Below are 6,000 nucleotides of genomic sequence, written 5' to 3'. Positions count from 1 at the left end.
TTTGGTCCATCTCAGCTAAAAATTGTAATATTTAATATTTGATATTTTCCCTCATTTTTGAGACTTTAATATATACATATAATGCTTTTTAGTCATGTTAGCTCCCTACTCCAACTCTTCCTTCTCTCTCTCTCTCTCTCTCTCTCTCTCTCTCTCTCTCTCTCTCTCTCCTAACCTACTGGATCCAATTTGTGCTGCTCATGTACTTATGTGTGTAGGGTCTGGTCAACGCCCCCCCACCCCTCCCACCCCTGGCAAGGGCACACCTCTAATGAAAACTGACTCCCTTAGCAGCTTCCAACTGTTAATAGGCCCTCAGTTGGGGTGGAGACTCATAAGTCCCTCCCCCAGCAAGGCTGGAATTTTGATTGGCTTGCTCTTGTACGACACGTGTGCAGGCAACCACAGCTGCTGTGAATTCAGTGCTATTCACGTCCAGAAGATACTGTTTCCCTGTAATTCTCTGACCTCTTTCCATCCACTCTTCCATAATGTTCCCTGAACTATGGGTGGAAGGTGTCACAGAGATACTTCATTCATGGCTGAGCATCCCACAGAATGCTTTTCAGCCTCTGTAGTAACCACTGTCCATTGCACGAAGCTTCTCTGGTGAGGACTGCAGGCTGCACTAATGGGAGCGTGCTCTGTTCTCCTTGGTGGATCTGCTATTTTGTCCCCACTGTACTGGTCTGGGCTATGGTTGGTGCTGATTTTACCAGTCTTGGTTTTCTCTTATGGTCTCCCAGCTTTCTACTTTGTTTGTGGCATTTTCTTGATTTTGAGAGCCAGGATAGCCCAGGCAAACTCCCCCCAGCTGCTATTGCTGTGATCCCCAGCCAACAGGCAGCAGTGGTGTAGCTTATGCAGCCCTGGAAGGCACTGCTTGCAGCTTATGCTTAGCTCTCTGAGCACTGATGATGGTCCTGGCAGCAGCTGCTGGGAACCCCTCTATAAATCCCTACCAGAAGTCTGTAGACTTCCTTGTGGGAGCCTTCTAACCAGCTTGCACAAAGTCCATCCCAGGGAAGAGAAACTTCATGGGTCTCACAATATTGATTTGGGGACTGGAGAACCTGCTAATGAAGTGATAAAATATTTCTGCTCCTTTTGCTTTTCTTTTCTTTTAACTTGATATTTTTTATTTATTATCCACTTTATAATCCAGTGTCAACCCTTCCTCTCTTCCCAACACTCCCTCATGCAATGTCCTTCCCCCCTCATGCAATGTCCCTCCCCCCTCATGAAATGTCCTTCCCCCATGCCACCTACTCCCATCCCCCCACCCACACAAAGTCCAAGCTGCTCATCTGCTACTTATCTGCAGGAGGCCTAGGTCCAGTCTGTGCTTCCTCTTTGGTTGGTGATACCATGAATTTTCCAGGCAAATGGATGGAACTAGAAAATATCATCTGGGGGTAACTGAGACCCAAAAGGATATGCATAGTATGTACTCACTTATAAGTGCATATTATCCATAAAGTATAAGATAACCATGCTTTAATAATCAGACCCAAAGAAGCCAAGTAATGAGAAGGGTCCAAGGGAGGATGGTTGAATCTTTCTCAGAATGGAAAACAAAATAGATAATGGAGGTCAGTGGAAGAAGGGAACTGGGTGGAAGAAGTCATGGGGGCGGGGAGGAGAGGTGGTGGGGAGGGATGGGTGAGATCATAGGTAGGAAGAGCAAGGGAGAGAGAAGGAAAGTTACCACAGGGGAGCCAATCTCTAGGACATTTATGCCAGAGACCTGGGATGTGGAGAGGCTCTAGAGGGTCTATGGGAGCGAATCTAGCTGAGACTCCTAGCAGTGGGGGATATGGATCCTGAAGTGGCTACCCTCTTTACCCAGGCAGGACTCCCAGTGGAGGGGTAAGGACAGCAACCCACATAAAACCTTCGACCCAAAATGTGATCTGCCTACAAAATGTGCAGGAATAAAGATAGTGCAGAACCCGAGGGAATGACCAACCAGTGACTCCCTCAAATTGAGACTCATCCCATGGGCGAGAAGCAATCCAAGACTCTATTAATGAAAATCTGTTTTGCTTGCAGACAAGAACCTAACATAACTGTCCTCCACCCAGCAGCCGATGGAGCGAGACCTAAAGACCCATATCCAACATTAGATGGAGCTCAGGGAGTCTTGTGGAAGAGTTGGGAGAAGGAGCGCGGGACCGAAGAGGACATCGACTCCAGAGGAAGACCAGCAGAGTCAACTGACCCTTGGGGTCTCCCAGAGACTGAATCTCCTTTTGATATCCTAATTATAATCAGCTATTCATTCCAAAGTGGTTCTAAGTTGCCCTCTTACCCTTAAGTTCTGAGCTAATTTTAATTTACCCAGAAGAATGCAAGTAGTAAAATAGTATAATAATTTGGGAAAAGGCCTTTAGTGGGATGTGTGAAGTTTATTAATACTCCAAATCCAGTAGTTTTAAAGATCAAGCAGAACTCTGGGTTCTACAACCCTCAACATTTCATCCAGTTACTTAAAATTTCTTCTCACTTGAAATTTCTCCATTACTTGGGTAAGGTCACCAAGGAAGGCAAGGGCACAATGCCAGCAATAATGGTGACTAGAGCTGAAGGCAGAGCACATGTTCAATTTCCAGTACCCAAACAAACAAACGTGCAGTAATTACCATTCACAGATCACTTTAGAGTGGATAATTCCAAAGTTAAATACGAACTAATATAATTATTAACTAACCCCATTCAAAATCAATGTAGCAGGCACTGAATTAGGCATTTAATATAGTCCTCTACTATGGCTCATAAAATTGGTACACAGTGCCATTATTATACCCTTCTATAGATGAGCCAGACAAGGCCCAAGGAAAATGAGGTTGTAAATACAGACCGCACCATAGCTTTACCCATTGTTGTGATTTGGTGCCTAGTTCAGGGCTTCGCACTGAACCTAACTAAGGTAGGGCTTCAACATGCAATAGATGGATGAAGGACCACCTGGCTCACGTGCTATGTCATGCTTCTTTTGCTTGATTTCACACCTGGACCTTTGTTCTCTAGCAATGACCACTTGCATGGTGGTGACTTTAGTATCTCATGCGTCCTCTTTGCTTTCTAAGGGAGATCTTCCTCAGAATGTGGCTGCTGCCTCAAACAGCATTGGCATTGTTGCCTGTGAACTCGTTAGAGATATAAATTCATGAACCCCTCTTCAGTCCACCAAATCAGAATCCTTTTACATAAGTATCAAGAAACTTCCTTTCAATCAGCTTTCTAGGTGGTTCTCTGTGACTGTAAAACCGAGCATCGGTGTTTAAGAGCCTCATGCTACAGATGAATGCGGTTTTGTCCTGAGGCTCACAGCACATAACTTACCTTGCATGGGTGGATGGAGGAGCATTTGCAGCGAGTGGGAAGACACTAGCACAAGTGAGTTTGGAGATAGAGAGTAACATTTGGGACTAGGGTTTTAGACCGTCTTTGCAATAGGCAGATGAAGCTATCTGGAAGCATCAGGTGTCTCCTTCCCAGGCCTGGAGTTTCTGGGAAAAGACAGAATTGGAGATGTAGGCTTCAGAGTGGTAATTGACACCACAGAGAAGATGGCTCAGGAGAGTGGGGACCACCAGCAGAGAGGTGGGCCATTGGTGGCCCTTGGCGGCAGTGTTGATTCAAGAGAGCTGGGGAGGACTGCCCTGGGAAAGAGCTTGAGGACATTCTTCCTTGTGAGTGACTTGCATTGGAATGTTTGCCTCATCTTCCCCTCTGGATTATAAGCTCCTTAAAAGCAGGGACTGTGTAAACTTCAATAAGTCCCTCAAACAAAAGTCCACTGCTGCACTGTCTGTGAATAATCAGTGGATTCCCACCAGGGTTCTTTTGCAGAAATTCAATGTGATCAGAGCCACCAGTAAGATGTATCCCCCCAAATTGCTTATGTAATTTCCCAAAGGACACCGTGGCAGATTAAAAACAAGTGAACAGATAAGGGGCACTCCCGTGTAATCCACCGATATCCATGCTAATCACATTAATCAGAGCGAATTAATTACACCTGAAAACAAATGCAAAGTTACATTCCTTAGAAAAATCAATCCATTAAACTCCTATTGGAATGCACAGCCAACAGCCCCCATGTTTCAAAACTCTCAGCCTGATTTGTGGCAACTTCTGATTTACTAACGAAACCGCTTAAAACATTTTTTAAAGGCAATTACAATTACTGTCTGCCATTTGACAGAAAGAAATCTCGTCAGCATTGTCCCTGTGTGTCAACTGTCACAATTTTCTAAAAAATTTTGAGGGGGAAAAATAGGCAGGCTCTACTATTTGCTTGCCTCGATTAGGGTTAATTCAATGTGTGTCTGCAAATAATAGTGTTTAATGTAATCTCTCTAATTACAGATAAAACGCATTTCCAGCCATGCTCATCACCGACAGCATTTTGCAATAAGTTAAACTGACAGCTGCTTTCTGGAGGGAAGGCAAAAAACAAACCTTCCTTGGGGTTGTGTTGATTTTCTCTCGCTTGCTCACTCGCTCTTTTGCATCGAAATTCAGAAAAGATGAAACTAGACACTTTAGCCCTGGACACCAACTCAGAATTCATGGCACTCTCTTTTCTTTGGGGAACCCCTACATTTTTCCACTTTTAACCCTCATCAGTGAATGTCTAGTCTGAATTCACTCAAGGAGAATTTTCTAAGTGTTTCCTCCCCGCCCCTAAACCAGGTGTTGTATTTGTTCCTGGAGAGAATAAAAATGGCTCCACTAAATTCCAAGACTGCCCATAAGCCAAGCTAAGCTTCCATCTACACCATAGACGATACTCATCACCCACGTGTTTCCAGACTCTCCCAAGGATAACCATTGGAGTCAAGATATTTTGGTTTGGGAAGATGGATCAGTAAGTAGAGTGCTTGCTATGCAAGCATGATACCTGGATTTGAAGCTGGGCATGGCGGTATGATTTCCAGGGCTAGAGACACAGAGAAAGGCGGCAGATCCCTGGAACTTGCTGGTTGGTCAGGTGATTTGGCTCTGGGTTTAGTGAGAAATCCTGCCTTAAGCAAGAAAGCAAGAAAGCAAGAAAGCAAGAAAGCAAGAAAGCAAGAAAGCAAGAAAGCAAGAAAGCAAGAAAGCAAGCAAGCAAGAAAGCAAGCAAGCAAGAAAGAAAGATGAAAAGAAAGTGGGAAGGATACCTAACATTGACCTCTGACCTCCATTCACACGCACATGTGCACACATGAGTGTGTAAGTACGTACACGTGTGTGGGAACATGCACACACACATTTTCTAAAGGGTCAATGCATGTCTTTTTCAACCACAGATGAGGAAACTAAGGAAACCTACTACCTACTACCTAGTGTCCAGCAACTCCAATGTGGCAGAACACACAAAAGTTAAGCCAGACCAATCAGGTTTTCTATCTCAGAAATTGGGAAAAGCCAAATAGGCTATCTTGGGGATATATAAGAACATAATAAGAGAGAAACCACAAAATAGAAGGAAACGTTGAGAGTACACCAGCAGATCTTCAAGTTATGAGGAAGAAGACACAAGTTCTTGCTCAATACTGAAAGAGAGAGAACAAACCCTTGTGGTCTTAGATGCTTCCTCACTGGCTGCAGCTGTCAACTGGATACAGCCCAGAATCATCTGAGAGTCTCCCTCCTTAAAGCATCGCCTAGATCAAGCTGCTCAAGGCTCTTGTCTGTGGCAGACTGGCTTGACTGTTAACTACTGTAGGAGGGTCCAATCTACAGTGAGCGGCGCATAAGGAAGCTAGTCAGTCATGAGCCAGAGCGTGTGCCAGCAAGCAGCACCCCACAAGCAGCACCCCACAAGCAGCACCCCACAAACAGCACCCCACTGGTGGTTCTTGCCTCCATGTGCATCCTGCCCCAACTTCCTTCAGTAATGGACTGTGACCTGCAAGTACAGGCCAGATAAATTATTTTTTCCCCAAGGTGTTTTTGGTCAGTGTTTTATCACAGCATCAGAAAGCAAACTAGAATAGAAGTCTTGGT

This window comes from Apodemus sylvaticus, chromosome 3 (genome assembly GCF_947179515.1).
Source record: "Apodemus sylvaticus chromosome 3, mApoSyl1.1, whole genome shotgun sequence".
NCBI classification, from domain to species: Eukaryota; Metazoa; Chordata; class Mammalia; order Rodentia; family Muridae; genus Apodemus; species Apodemus sylvaticus.
This window is presented reverse-complemented; position numbering follows the sequence as displayed.